Genomic DNA, 14,574 nt, shown 5'->3' on the forward strand with positions numbered 1-14,574 from the left:
TCCCTACTCGACACTCTTCGACTTTCTTTAGTTGTGCGGGCCTCGTCTTTAATTGAGGGGCTGCGTAATGTTGCTCGAAGAAAATTACGTGTACGCGAGCGGCTGTCTTTCGTCAACACTTTCATTATACAGGCGGAATAAAAATCATACAATTGTTGAACGATAGGCTGCGTAAAATATTTCCCACGAGCGCGCTACCACTGCTCTCATCCGCAGTGAGCGCTTTCTCAGGTGATTCTATATTATATTGTACAGCGTAACGAACTAATTCATCTTTTTTTTCCATGCACAAAGAAAAAGAATCCATATCGCGCACATACGATTAATGTAAGAGGCTAACGACTTTATCATTCGATGCTCGTGAAATCTTGAAATTAGGCCTGAATTTATGAAGAAGTGTCTTTCAATAGTCGCGCGGCCCCCTCCTCGGCCTATTAATAACCTCTCGTGACAAGGGCACAATGAGCGTTCTTTAAAAAAACAAACCACTTACAGGCTCGGCCGAAGGAGCAGCCGGCCAAAATTCATCGCGTTTGACATTATAAATAAGACTCGTGTTACGAATGACTGTCGAGAATCTCCGTGGAAAGGAGAGCGCGCGCTCGAACCGAGCCAGTGTCCCAAAGAAGAAAGCATCAGCAGCGAGAGAGAGAGAGAGAGAGAGAGGCAGGAGACGAGCTGCAGCAAAAGAAGAAGCGCAAGTGTGAGTGTGTATGTGTGTGTGTCTCTTCCTCGCTGATCCGTCACACCGCCTCCGCAAAAGACGGCCACAATGGAGCGCGCGACGATAAATTATAACGTTATGGTTTCTCTTGACATTTCAGTACAGAGTTGGCTAGCCCGACCTGTTCCCTAACCTCTCCGTATCTTCTTCTTATACTTATACAAATGCACTCGCTCGCGAGAGGAGTTTGCGCGTGGAGAGGGAAATCGAGGCAGAGGAGAAAAAACGAGCAGAGGAAGAAGAAGTCGTACGCGCGCGCTCGTATAGAGACATGAACTAGTAAGTATACTTATCTCTCTCGCGCAGGAACCAACAATGCCTGCGCTACTCACACGCAACTGTCCCCTGGCATCCGCTCTCTCATCGAATCTCTCCGTCTCTCTCGTGCTCGCGCACGAACAGGCTTGTCTTTGATCCGAGCGAGGGCGGCGACAAGAAAAAAGGCATATGCAGCATCGGGGGAAAGCGAAGAGGCGCCTAACAATGCCCGAGATATGTCACGACGCTCGCTTTATTAATAATTACTGCCGTGCGCTCGGTAATGACCGATGTCGGGAGGCGCTGACTTTGCATGGGAAGATCCGATGTAATCCTATGCATTACTCGCGCCGCCGATGCCTCATTATGCGAGCGAGGAGGACGGAATAACCCTTTGGAATTACCCGACAATGAGCGAAAAACTTCTATTCCTCGGGTCCCGTGTGTCTGTGTGTGTGCCACGAGCACCTATTCAATTTGTCAGTCGGTTTCTTTTTCTAGGCTTGCGCGCGGACGCGCGAGCCTTTCTTTTTTTACGGAAGCACTTCCCGCGCGACAGATCGCTGGTTCCGCTTGAGGAAACTCGGTAAAGTATACCCGCGCGAGCAGTCGTCCTCCTCTGCGAAATTAGCGATCGCGTATTATTTTAATTGCGGGTTGAAAGGGTTATACGCTCATGCGAATAGTGGCAGTTTGCTCTGAAAAAGCGTCTAACGTTTATTCCTCTTCATCTCTCTCTTGCAGCGAGCCATATGTTCTTGGCGAGAGAGGCTAAGAAAATACAATTCAACTGGTAAAACAAAGCTTTCCGATGGGACTTTTTGCCGGAAATAATTGCTCTCGCGCTCTCTTTCTTGTCCGACAACGTCGCCGCAGAGAGTGAGAAAAAAAATACGGGTTTCCGACTGGCTATGTGTGTGTGTGCGAGAAAGAACGACAAACTCGTCCCTCTCCTCTGCAAACTCGAGCCGAACTTAATCGCGTCGCGCGCGGCGGTCAGCGCGAGCGCGCGCGAGAGAGAGTTGAAGAGTAAATACGTCGGCATTGGTCCGGGATTCGCGCGCGCGTGAATGTTGCCGAGGCTTTTTATCATCTTGAACTCGCGAGCACGGCAAAATGAAGAAAGAACGGGAGGATGGGAAAAAGAGAGACTCGTTAGAGCCTCTGATGTGAAATAACCGAAGCTTGAAATAATAAGCGTCTTCCCTGATGATTCCGCGTTCGAGTCGTGTCGGAATCGCGCGGCGTGTCGCTCGCCGATGTGCGGCTAAAGTGCGTGACTATGCGCAGCTGATGTGTGAACGGGCGATTATGAACCCGACTCTCCGCCTGTGTATGTACTGTGTGTACACGTTCTCGCTTTGTGTTTATACTGGCTCCCTTTTTTTTCAAATGTAAACTATTCTCACTCGGCCGTACTCTGTAATTATTCAAATCACAACGGAGAAATAATTCGACTATTCCCATTATTTCACACCGACAATCTAATGTACGGGCAGCTCACTCGAAAAGTTTCACCTCAAATTATCGTCGTCGTGTGTACAATGTGCTTCGGCGAATTTCATATTCGACTCTTTTCTATGATCGTTATCTCGCGCGAGCACTTTCTTTTTGCGTCATGGATAGAATGAAATATAATACGGGCAGGTTCGGTATCCGTCCATAATAAAGAACCACACAAAACTCTTATCACAGCTGGGCAGTTTTTGCCATACAGGCCGCGGAGCTATTGAGTTACTGAAGCTGGTACAACGCAGTTAATAGACGTGTCAGGCCTCGGGGAATGCAGCAAGAGCCACGGCAGTAGCAGCGGGCGCGTGAAGAGTTGTTAAGGGCAGAGTCGCATAGCGGTCCTGTAAACTCGCGGTAGCGCGTCGGTCTTTCCTTGAACGATGATAATCAGCGATTTCGTGACAGACACGGGGCCGTGGCCACGCTAACGAGCAATCACGGGGGCCTCGCGCGCGACACTTCTTGCGCTACTCTTTGTCGCACGCTGCAGCAGCTCCTATACACTGCTGCGCCGCGCTGCGATGCTCTCGCACCGGACATAATTACGCTAAATCCACCATTATTACTTCAGAATAGCGTTTGACGTTTACGCTCGACGCGCTCCGCTTACGATAGCCAACGAGAAAACTCGAATTCCTTGCGGGTACTGTACTCCGTTCAAAATTTCTCGTCTATAGTCTCTTATTGCGTGGCCGAGAAAAACGAGTTGCGCCACATTCTTCGCGAATGGATTGGATTTACAAGAAGATGACTGCACTTTCTTCTAGCTGAGGCGCATTTTTAATAATGTAAAAACAAAATAAAGCACGTAAGTATCGCATTCAGAGATGAGAAAAGACTCGCGTAGGCGTGTATGAAACGCGAATGAAAACAATTAGTATAATGTTTACTGAAATTGTCGCGCGCAGCAGTGGGCGCCTCGCTGCTGTCAGCTCTCTCGCGCGCGCGGCCGCGTGTCTCTTTGCCATATTAAAAACGCAGTATCGAAGCGTGAGTATCTTCTGCTTTTGTCACGCCGGCAGTAAAAATGACGCTCGTCATATTCGCTAAAAAGCCAGCGGAGCAACCGCCGGCGTACTCAGCCGCGTATACACGACGCAAAATAATAAAAAAGAAGAGCGAGCGAGAGAGAAAGAGAGAGAGAGAGAGAGAGAGAGAGAGAGAGAGAGAGAAAGAGTAGGGGTGGCTGAAGCGCACGAGAGGAAAAATGTAGAAAAAACCGAGGGCGAGAGAGGAGAAAGGGCGAGTACGAGAGAGAGAGAGAGAGAGAGAAAGAGAGAGAGAGAGAGAGCGCGAGAGAGAGGGGAAGAGACGGCAGACTGACTGATATACGGACGATCGCTCCATCATAAGAGGTCTGATCATTCCGCCGTCGCTCTCGTAATTATTATTCGTATTTTAATGGCCGCCGCTCGCGCGAGCATCAGCTAGCTCGCCTTTGAAGGTGAGGAGTATCGCAACGGCTGATGCTGCCCTTCTTCTCCACTCTTGATCTCTCGCTCTCGCACTCCCTTTCTCCCTTGCCCTTTTTTCCGATCTCGTGCGGCTACCCCTCGCCTCTCTCTCTCTCTCTCTCTCTCTCACTCATTTCTTGCGAGCTTTTAAAAATATTGGGGATTTCAGATATCCACTCGCGCCAAGCTCTGCACCGTTATATTTATATACACGCAGTGTACTCAAAGAAGGCGTCTGCGCACGGAAGCACGATGCTTTTTTTTCGCGAATTAAACCAAGACGGGCGGGAAGAAAACGGAGGCTTCGGTACTCAGCGGTGAGTGCCTACGGCGGAGCCATTCAATCAGAAAGTCTGAGCTCTGCTCCCGATTCTTATTCGCCTTTCTTCCGAGATATCGATGTAATACGCCGAGGAGCGCGGCATGACATCGGCACTGCCGAGCTATTGTTCGGGAAAGAATCCGAGAAAGAGCACGCGGGCGAATGATCGATACCGTGGGACGCGAAGCAGCGAGAGACGCCATCAGGATATTAAGATGAGACCGAGCGAACGAGAAACAACATCAATCAATTTACAACCCTTCGACCGATTAAGCCGAATCAGCAGCGGTCGAAGACGTATACACCGCTCGCGCGCGCGAGTGAGAGCGCACTGTCCCATCGTTAATATGAATTAATAGATAAATATACAATCAGAAGTAATCTATATTAATTAAGGGAGGGTCTTGCGCTCGGCGGCATTCAGGCAGAGCAGCTCTCCTCTCTCTCTCTCTCTCTCTCTCTCTCTCTCTCTCTCTCTCTCTCTCTCTCCCTCTTCCTCTCTCTCTCTTCTTTGTGCGCGGAGGCGCATATAGGCCCACGCGTGCCGTGAATATCCGGCAATTCATTTGTTAACCCTCACCTTCGACCTCAAGCAACGACACGCGAACCTTATATACCCGAGCTCCGAGCTCCGAAACAATGTGTTGTATGTGTGAACGTACATACGTATTTGTTCTAATGTCACGGAATCGTCCGATGATTGAGTCCATTAACTCCGCAGCCCTAATTGGAATACTTTTCGAAAATATAAACGCGAATAAAAGCCGACTTATCAAACGACATCGCGATTTTGCGCCATCACACAAACTTTCTACGGGTTTTCCCGACGACGACGACATCACGCGTGCGTCGTCGCGTTTACTTTCTGCGCTATCGTGATCCCCAAATTAAAAAAGTTTTGTCTGTCCGTCCCTTGAATATTCCCGCTAATGCGCGGTAATTCATCATTTCATCCGAACGAATTACACCACACTGATAATAATTTTAGTCCGAAAATAATTTTCCCGGAACGAAAAGATAGAGTCGGGAGAAATTCGCGTGTGTCGCAACTTTTAGCCCGTATACAGCGACGACTATGCTACTAATATTCAAGGGCGATCGCCCGAAGAAGAGAGCCCGGAGCACTGAGCAAAAACAAGGGCTCATCTTCCCGCACACGCGGCGGCGGGATTCGCTAAAAAGGGGACTCGACGCGAGGAATAGGTTACGGTTTAGAAGAGAGAGCGAGAGTGGAAGTGCGCGCCAGGCTCGTTATTGCCGCGTAGCAACTCACAAATCCCAATCTAAAATATGACGGTAAATAATCCGGCAAGAGAGCTTGCGCGCGCGGCCATGGCGACCCTGATTAGATTGTATCCACCAGACAAAAGCTCAGATACCCACAAGGGAAAACATCCAGTCCAGATAATGCCTTTGTATAAAATTAAAACGAAGACGGGGCCATTGTTGGCACTCGGAAATTTCGGCTACACGCCAGCGTAGGTATAAAGTTGGTATAATGGAATATTCCCGAAAAAAATTTATCGTTTCCTCAATTTTCGGAGAAGAGCTAATTTTCAACCGTAAACTTTCGATGTTTATGCATCGATAAAAACGACGCGATATTGAGATGTTCGTAATGAATAGCGGACCGCACATGAGCCATAAACCCGGGTACCGCGATAATTTCTGGTTCACGAGGCCAAGAATCCGGGCGTTTGTTTACCTTATTTATGCAAATGCAGACTTCAAACATAAAATATACGACGGCCCTCGAAGCAAGCAAAGAATAAAAAGCATCGAGACTCGAGTCTGCTGGGAGGACGTTTGGCGAGGTTTGCATACGCAGATGTACATTGTCGTGCGGCGAGCATCATCGAGCGACGTCTCGCCGGCACTAAAAGACTCGTGGGCTAAAATACGAGTCACGTGAGAATATCATTAGCAAATTGCTTAATTTACGAACCTACTCGCTCGGGCCGCCCGCTGTCCCCGCGACGACGACGTCTTGACGCCGTGTGATACCCGGGGCCTATAGCTCCAGCGCGACCTTTCACGAAACCCGCGATACAGCTCCAATGGACTATGGTACGCACTCGGCGCTTGTAAAATAGCCGCCGGACAAATTGAGCGGCGAATTCATGCGCGGCATAAATCCTCGGATCACGTTCGTTCGTCATCGCGACGTTATTTAACCACGCTCTCGATCCAACGAGAAGACGATCGCACGCGGCTCCCTTAACGAGGCCATAAACAAATGAAGTTATTGACAATTTCGTGTTTCTGCTTATAGACGCACGGTCTGTATTAGCGCTGTGCATAGGATCGTTAAAACATAGGAGAAGAAAAAACGACGCAGTGATAAAAAAATAACGATAACCGAAGGCTCGTAATTCTCGAACGACCAATAAATAACGCGTTTTTCCCCACCCTCCTGCGAGAGAGCTCGTCCGAGATAAAAAGCATCGGTAATTTTTAATTCCCCCTCGATGCGCGCGATAAATTCAAAGAGAATGATGTATTCGCCGCTGGCTCAATTAGTCATCCCCTTAAAAATCTTTATTGTATCAAAGGCGATACTGCGAATACTGCACGAGCGAAGCATAAAGGCGAGAAAGAATGAATCGGACGGTATAAATCCCCGCACGTAGGACGAGCACAATAGGCAAAATTCGTTTGTACGTCGGAGATCGGAAGAAGCACAGCAGCGAGTCCGGCAATAAATACACTCGGGCGTCGCGAGCTTATCAGATAAGAAACTCATCCGACACCTAGCCGATACTGCTGCGCGCGGCTAGGGTGAAAGAGGGACAGGAAAGGGCGACTGCATGCCCGCGCAGTAATGTATAGGATCTCGAGCGCGCGGTGGGCCCCGAAAGGAAGCAACGAGGGCCTCCTGCTTTTGCTCGGCGTATATTCCGTCATATATAACCTGGGACGTTAAGTGGGGACCTCCGCGGCGCTCGGACCCGAACGCGTTTTATCACCGCGCTCATACCGTTTCAATACGCCATCAATAATACGGGCCCCCTGTGTGTCGGTGTGATAGCGCGCACGGGAAGCGCGTGCTGGGCAGCAGAGCGGGACTCCGCGCCTACGTGCACCGCACGATCGGACGCTTTTATTATGTGCACTCTGTCGCTTCTCGAGCCGTCCGGCTGCTGCTTCTTCATAATTCATTATTGTTGGCCGATTCTCGGCGGCGATCATTTATCGGCTGAATCAATTTATCGACGGGCCGTGAACGGACGTGGAATAAATTTCGCGATACGAGAAAGCGGGTCGAGTGTTTTATCATTTCGCACGTAACAGCCTACTGTGCGTCAGCATTTTCTATAAATTAAAGGCGAAATTGAAAATCTGTTTTCCCGGCTTAATTAAACGTTGCGCGCAAAGAAATCGAGACAGCGCCGCTTCATCCGAAACGAGTCACAAATTCATATCCAATCTTATCTGTAGCTGTCCATATTATAAGAGAGCCGGTGCTCCTCTTTCTAAAGAGCGTCGTTTTTTAATGCAAATTGCAGTTACACGGTAGCAGTCTCGCGTGGTAGTGCCGCTTTTCGTGTCGCTCGGTAATTAAACAGATCATTAACGTCATCGCGCGTATAGAAGCAGCAGCAGCGCTTCTATACGCGCGAGGGAGGGATAAATAAAAAGAGCGAGAGAGGTAGAAGTGTAGGAGAAGCGAGCGAATCGCGCGAGAGCAGCGCATTGCCGTTACGCGATGGCCGAGCAGCGATAGGTGCCTTGACTAATGCGACGCGCTGCACCTTGCAAATTGCTCGCCGCGCTACCGCCGGAGTCGCGCATCGACGTTATTTCGCGCGCAGCGTGTGAGTATATATATATATATATATATATATATATATATATATATATATATATATATATATATATATATATATATATATATATATATATATATATATATATATATATATATATATATATATATATATATATATATATATATATATATATATGCATAGAGCCGCCGACGACTGCGATACGCTTTTCCCCTCGTCTGCTCGTCAGCAACAGCGGCCAACTTCTGCGGCTGACGTGTCCGCTGAGCTGTCTTGCTTGTTTATGTAAGCTGGGAAAAAATTTACTGCCGGCGCTGAATTGTTTACAGGCCCTTTGCCAGGAGCCTCGTCGAACGCATTGTGTCCACCTTGCGATGACTGACTTTGCACCTGTCACTCGCCTCTCCCGCTGGGTTTAACTTCATCGATAAAAAGTTCAAGGCTTTCAATCGCGCCAGCAGCGAGTTTTCTCTTTTCAAAATAATACAAACACGCCTTCGTATTGCGATCGCACGCGGTTCGCGCGATAAAACCAAGTGGTTGTAATTTCCAATAGGGTTTTTGCTGGGCTCATGCCGTAATAACAGAGCTCAAAAACGAAGACATTAGTCCGCGGGGGAAGAGAGCCGAGGGTATCGACGAATGAAAACAGTGGCCTTTACGAGTGTCAATAAAAATAAAGCGCCAATGTCAACGATGCGAGGGGAGAGTCCGAAAAAAGAAAATTAGTGGGAGGTTACTCTAGCATCCAATTAATTTTTTTCCTCAAAAGAGTCGAAAAGAGTAGTCGCAATCGAGCGCGCGCCGACAACGACTAAAAGACTGCGGCAATAAGTCGCGCATAGACTGACCGAAGATCAATCGGAGCTGGCGGCCTGTAATTAACGAGTTACGGCCGACCGCGCGCGTTTGCATTAAGACGCTGCTTTTTGTCACTTGCCAAGGGTAATTACCTCCGGTCGCGCCGCAAAAGACTTCTCGAGAGACTCTCGAGAGCCATATCGTCTTTTGCCACAGACTACTGCTGCTGCTGCTGCTGCCTCGGTTCCCGTCTACTCCTCCTCCACCTACTCCCTCTTCTCGCTTCGATTGGTTATGTACAGGTGGTTTTTTCTCCTTGGCCTTCGCGAGCGCTATGCCGCTATCCCGCCCGCACCGCGAGAGACTCACGATGAGCAGCCGCGTAAACAGCGACACGTCGCATCAACGCGCGTAACGACGTTCAGAATTATAATTAGTAGGCGTGAGTCGCTACGCCTACCGAATTACATAGCCAATCCGTTCGTTCCGCGGAGAAAATTTTTTCCGTGACCTGGGGCTCTCGCGCGCATTGATTACGTTCGCTGGAATGATTTTTTCACCGCTCCGGATCCGACTTTTTGAAAAGCCTGCGCGTCGGAGTGACACACGTCAGGTGCGTAAAGTATATCATTGTCAGAGTCACGCTTCGATCTTCTTTCCCACACAGAATCGAAGCGACGAGGCGTACCTACTCATACCTATACGTATATACATGCGGCTCCGTGCGAAGTCACGCGAGGTGAGCGCGATGTCGACGGTTACAGATCACCCATCGATAAGAAAATAAAGACGCCGAGAGCAGTCAGTAATAGCCGCCGATCGTGACAAAAATGACACGTATCCGCCGGAAGTCGAACTCTTCTATCCTGATGCGAGCCTTGTTTCTCTTCCATCCATAGAACACCGCGAGCTCCGAACGAACGGTCCCTCCATTATTTTGCAGTTAACTTTTTACGCGCTGTTTGCTTACTCGCGCAGGATGATGATTCGCCGTTTCACGCGGCTACTCGCGCGGCTCTACTCTGTGCGCAGTGCTGTGCCGCTCGATTTTCGCACACAAGCCGCCGCGATGCATCTGTCTTGGCGTGTCGAATGCCAAGGTAAATTGAGATCGATCACGAGGTGCAAACATTACTTACCAATGCATTATTCGACTCTCTACTTCGCCCCGATTGTTCTCGCCGTTTTTTTCTTCGCTCACTCCTCTGTAATTTGCATTTAGATGCTATCGCTTGGCAAATAGCCACTTGTAATTCTTTCGCAGCTTCGAAGAACGGTAATGTAAAAATACGGAGGGGTTTATCTACGCATTAAGTATCGATAGCAGCATAGCTAGTCCGGAATCATTGTATACTTAATTGTAGAGCATGTCCGAATTTCCATATTCAGAATGAGCTTTAACGGTTTTAAAATGTAGCTTCGAAGATGAAAATTAATCGCCATTAGCCAACGCGGTGGGAGCGAATCGAAAATTTACATGAAAAATGGTATCGTACCGGATCGTACAGATAGGAGATCGGAAACGAAGAAACTGCCGCTCGGGCGAAGGAGCGAGCAGGTGTCCGACGATTAAAAGCGCACCGTCCTCATTTGTTTCAGACGAGCCGCACGCACGCGTGTATCTCGCGCAGGAGCATTTTTATAGTCATAGCTTCCTGAGGGGGCGACGCCGTACGCCGGGAATAACGCAAGAGGCGTCCGTCTACATCGGAAGAAGCGAAGAAACCGCGAGCCAATTACAGACGTAAAAGTGAACGAGCGTAACGAACCTTCTTGTCCTCATGCGAGCACCATCATTACGATTTCATTTACGAGTCTTTGTTCACTGCGTTTTCAATATAAACATGAAATTATGCCGCTGCAGACTTGTCTGCGCCATTATTTTCTTCATTTTAATAATTGCGATGCTCTGGAAAAAGGCGCATTTTACAATCTTCTACAATGTAGACGAGTCATTACAGCGGAGAATCTAGTGTATATTAAAAACGAATTTGCAGTCAATTACACAGGAGGAATGAAATATATTATGCGCATTTTTATAATATTAAACGCAATGCACGCAACAATGCGAATAGCTGGTGAATTTAAAGCCAGCATTAAATTGAATATGAATCGGAGGACAGGCCGTAGCCATTGATCAGATTTGAAAGGGCATCCTTCATTCGAATGGCACCTTAATTGCGCAACACGCAATATTCCATTTCGCGTGGCTCCATCGATTACCCATATGCCAAGACCAAGAGGGTATAACCGTCGATCTCGGATGCGTTATATTCCGAGCCAGGGCATATAGCTGTTTGATATAGCAGGTGTACTCTGACAGGAAGCGTTAGCTGCATAAAAGTATAGATACCGGACGAGTATAGTTAGCATAACAATCGCAACGGGCAGCTATACCATGTTTTGCGCTCGCGTTATACGAATGATTTATGGGCAGACATGCGGAACGCATTATACGCCTATATGTGTGCATCAGGCCGCGAGCGCAAAAAATTTATATATATCGTGTCTATGTTATATAGTGTATAGAAAAGTGAGCAAACTACTGGTTTACGCGCGCGCAACACGCTCTTGAGACGGTAGCGCTTTCAATTTCACCGGATGGATCTCTTCCGATTTCCACGATTCGTCGAAGGCGAATATACGCTGCGCGCGCGCGAGCTCATCCAATGTCCCTTCGAGCTTTATAAGTAGACTCAGAGAAATCGGTGAAAGTCGCGGACGAGTTATCATATCTCTTACCGATCGGCTACTTTTCCTCCGCCGCCGCCGTTGCGCGTAACCGAGCGTAAACGGAAAAGAACTACTGGCAGCACCTTATTGAGAGCGCAAATATATACGTCAAGTTATTAAGAGAAAAAATAGTGCATCACTTGCGGAGCGTCTGTATAATAATTGATTTGCTAAATCTTTTCCGCTGAAGCAATTTAGATAGCGTATGCACTGCTTGTGTAAAAAGCAATTTTCCACTTCCATGTGGTAGTTAATTAGACCAAAGGATGAACGGTAATATTGAATTCCCTCTAAACGCATCGCTAATGTAAGACAATTATATCACCTTGATGATCTTTCCATCAAGTCTGCTAATTAAGATGTTCCAGTGAATGACTCTACGGAACCAATCAATAAAGATATATATATATATATATATATATATATATATATATATATATATATATATATATATACTGTTTCCTTCCACATACCATCTTTATTTCTCCTTCAGGTGCCGCTAATGGAAAACGAAAGGCCACGTGTTCATCGGAGGGTCGCGTGCGATCGTTCGGCTCCTCTACGAAGAAGATTGATCATCCTCGATATATTTATTTTGTATTACTCGGTGAAAATTCCCTACACAGGACTGAGAACATTTCATTTATCTCCTGCACACTGGAACACGCACATTGAACGTCGATTTCTTCTGCTCTAATTGTCATACATTATCTTATTGTTAATTTATCAAGAATAAACTGCTACTTTAAAATGCCCCTAGATATTTCAAACTTTGATGGATGAAGGAATTGTAGCGTCTTGCGTGATTATATCAACTTCTATTCATGCATACACGTAGTCAAGCGATTATATTAAATGGGGGAATCAGCTCTACATATTGACGAATAGGAGAAATCAGTAGATGCGTGCGATGCATTGCGTGTGCTGATCGCGTGATGCTTCCCGATTGGTTTCAGTAAGGATCAGACAGTGCATTGACGGAAACCGTTTATTAACCCACTTTGATATTCAATCGCCCCTACGTCGTTCATTTCACGTGGAGACGTTTGCACCTTGACTGTGCAAGAGGGTGAATAGATTGCAGTCTATATAGCCGAACTCGGGGGGAGTTGCTGCACATGGCTGATTTTAAAATTGCCATGGTACGAGCGTAAATTTTTGGGTGTGACGCTGCTAACGAGACGCGAACTCGGTTTTATTATTTCTTCTCTTTTTTGCACGGGCGTCAAAAGGTTTGACTCGCCAGCCCCTGCCGTAGTACGCGAAAGTCTGACGCAGCGAGCGCGTAGTTCTCAACTTTTTCGTCACGACACTTGTCCTATACCTACGCGCGGTCTTTCGAACTCGCCCGAACGTTGACAATATGCGCACGCTAACGTTTCAATGTCAATTCCCGAATCATCAGTGTGTGACTCGACGGTATTTTGAATTAATTATCAGCTCGCGAAAACGTCGTGTTCCCCGTGGAACTGCTAAAATCCTTAGAGCGCGGTGGCCATTATTGCAATCAGGAACAAACGTCTAAACGTGGATTTAATTACTTTTCATACTTTCCGTGCGGCCCGTGGCGTTGAAGGACTGTTTGTGGTCGTCGTCGTCCGTACGACGTATGCTTTAAAAAGAACCGCTCTCTCTCTCTCTCTCTCTCTCTCTCTCTCTCTCTCTCTCTCTCTCTCTCTCTCTGTCTTCCCCTTTGATTTTACGATAATGGGTTTGTTTGCATTCCAATTTCAAGAAGTTTAACGACGTCGTACCTCCCCCAGCTTTGCCTCAAGTCGTTCCCTTTTTACTTCTGGCGTCGTTTGCCTTGGATTCGGTCGCCCTACTACCCCGCGATCCTTAACCCCTTTTCCTCTGTTCGTGCGCTCAGCCACCCGAGCAGAAAAATGCACCGCCGCGCAGATGAATATCGCGCGTTATGAACTTTTCCAATTCGACAATTTGTCCGCTGCGCATATTTGAAAAAACTTTACACCCAATCGGATGCACGTACGCAAGCGTGAGTGTGTACGTATGGGCCTAGTGCGCAAAAAAGCTAAAGTTAATTTCTGTTAGATAAGGCGCGCCGGCTGTTAGTGCAATCGTCATGAAAGTAACGTAACTAAAACTCGAGACGATAGCGTGTCAGAGTGCACTGAGTATCACCGGCGCTAAATTTAACGCTGGCAAATAAATTGTACAACTAACTTACAAAAAAGAAATCGAGAAAACGAATAAAAACGAGCGCAGGCAGGCGAGCCGCGGGAGAGGAGGGTAAAAAAGTAGAAGGCAGTGCGCGCGGTGCATGCGATAACGCTTCAGCGGGATAAATTTAAATTCGTCCGCTATGCACACTTACAGTCAGCTCGAATCTAATCGCGAGCCCCTGGCTGGCCCCTTTCGCCCCTTTCGCCCTTCCATCCACTCTCCTTTTCCCTCCCTTAATCTCTCCGCCGCGCGAGCGCGCTCTATGCATATAACAACGCCGTGTAAAGTAATATAGGTGAGAGAGATGAGCCTAACGTGTGGAGCAAATAAAAGAGGCGCTCTCATTAATTTAAATTTGTTATCAATACGCAAGCTATACGTAGTCTCTACGACAAATAATGTGCACATTCGTTTATTATTAATGGAGCTCGGAAAATAACGCAGCTCGAGATATGTGAGTTTAAACGCGCGCATACGTCGGGTTCATCGTCGGAAAGTATAGACCTCAAAGCAATCCGAGTAGCGCGCTTTGGTTTTAGTGCGCGCACACACGCGGTAAACAGGAGTAATTGCGTTTACGCGCGGACGGGGACGTAAGACTGTTGTCAGTTGGGCCGGCTGCTGTTATTCTCCGCATCGACATCAGAAGAGCGCGCGAGTGCGATGAGCCATCATCATGACGCGCTCTTTGGCTCCACTCCGGTGTTTTCCCCTCGCTCTAATACCGGCGCTACAGTTCGCAGTGTGCGTGCGTATGCATACACACGACTGTCCGCTACATGCAGCTCATGAGGA

The sequence above is a fragment of the Nasonia vitripennis genome, chromosome 2, assembly GCF_009193385.2.
Source record: "Nasonia vitripennis strain AsymCx chromosome 2, Nvit_psr_1.1, whole genome shotgun sequence".
Taxonomy (NCBI): Eukaryota; Metazoa; Arthropoda; class Insecta; order Hymenoptera; family Pteromalidae; genus Nasonia; species Nasonia vitripennis.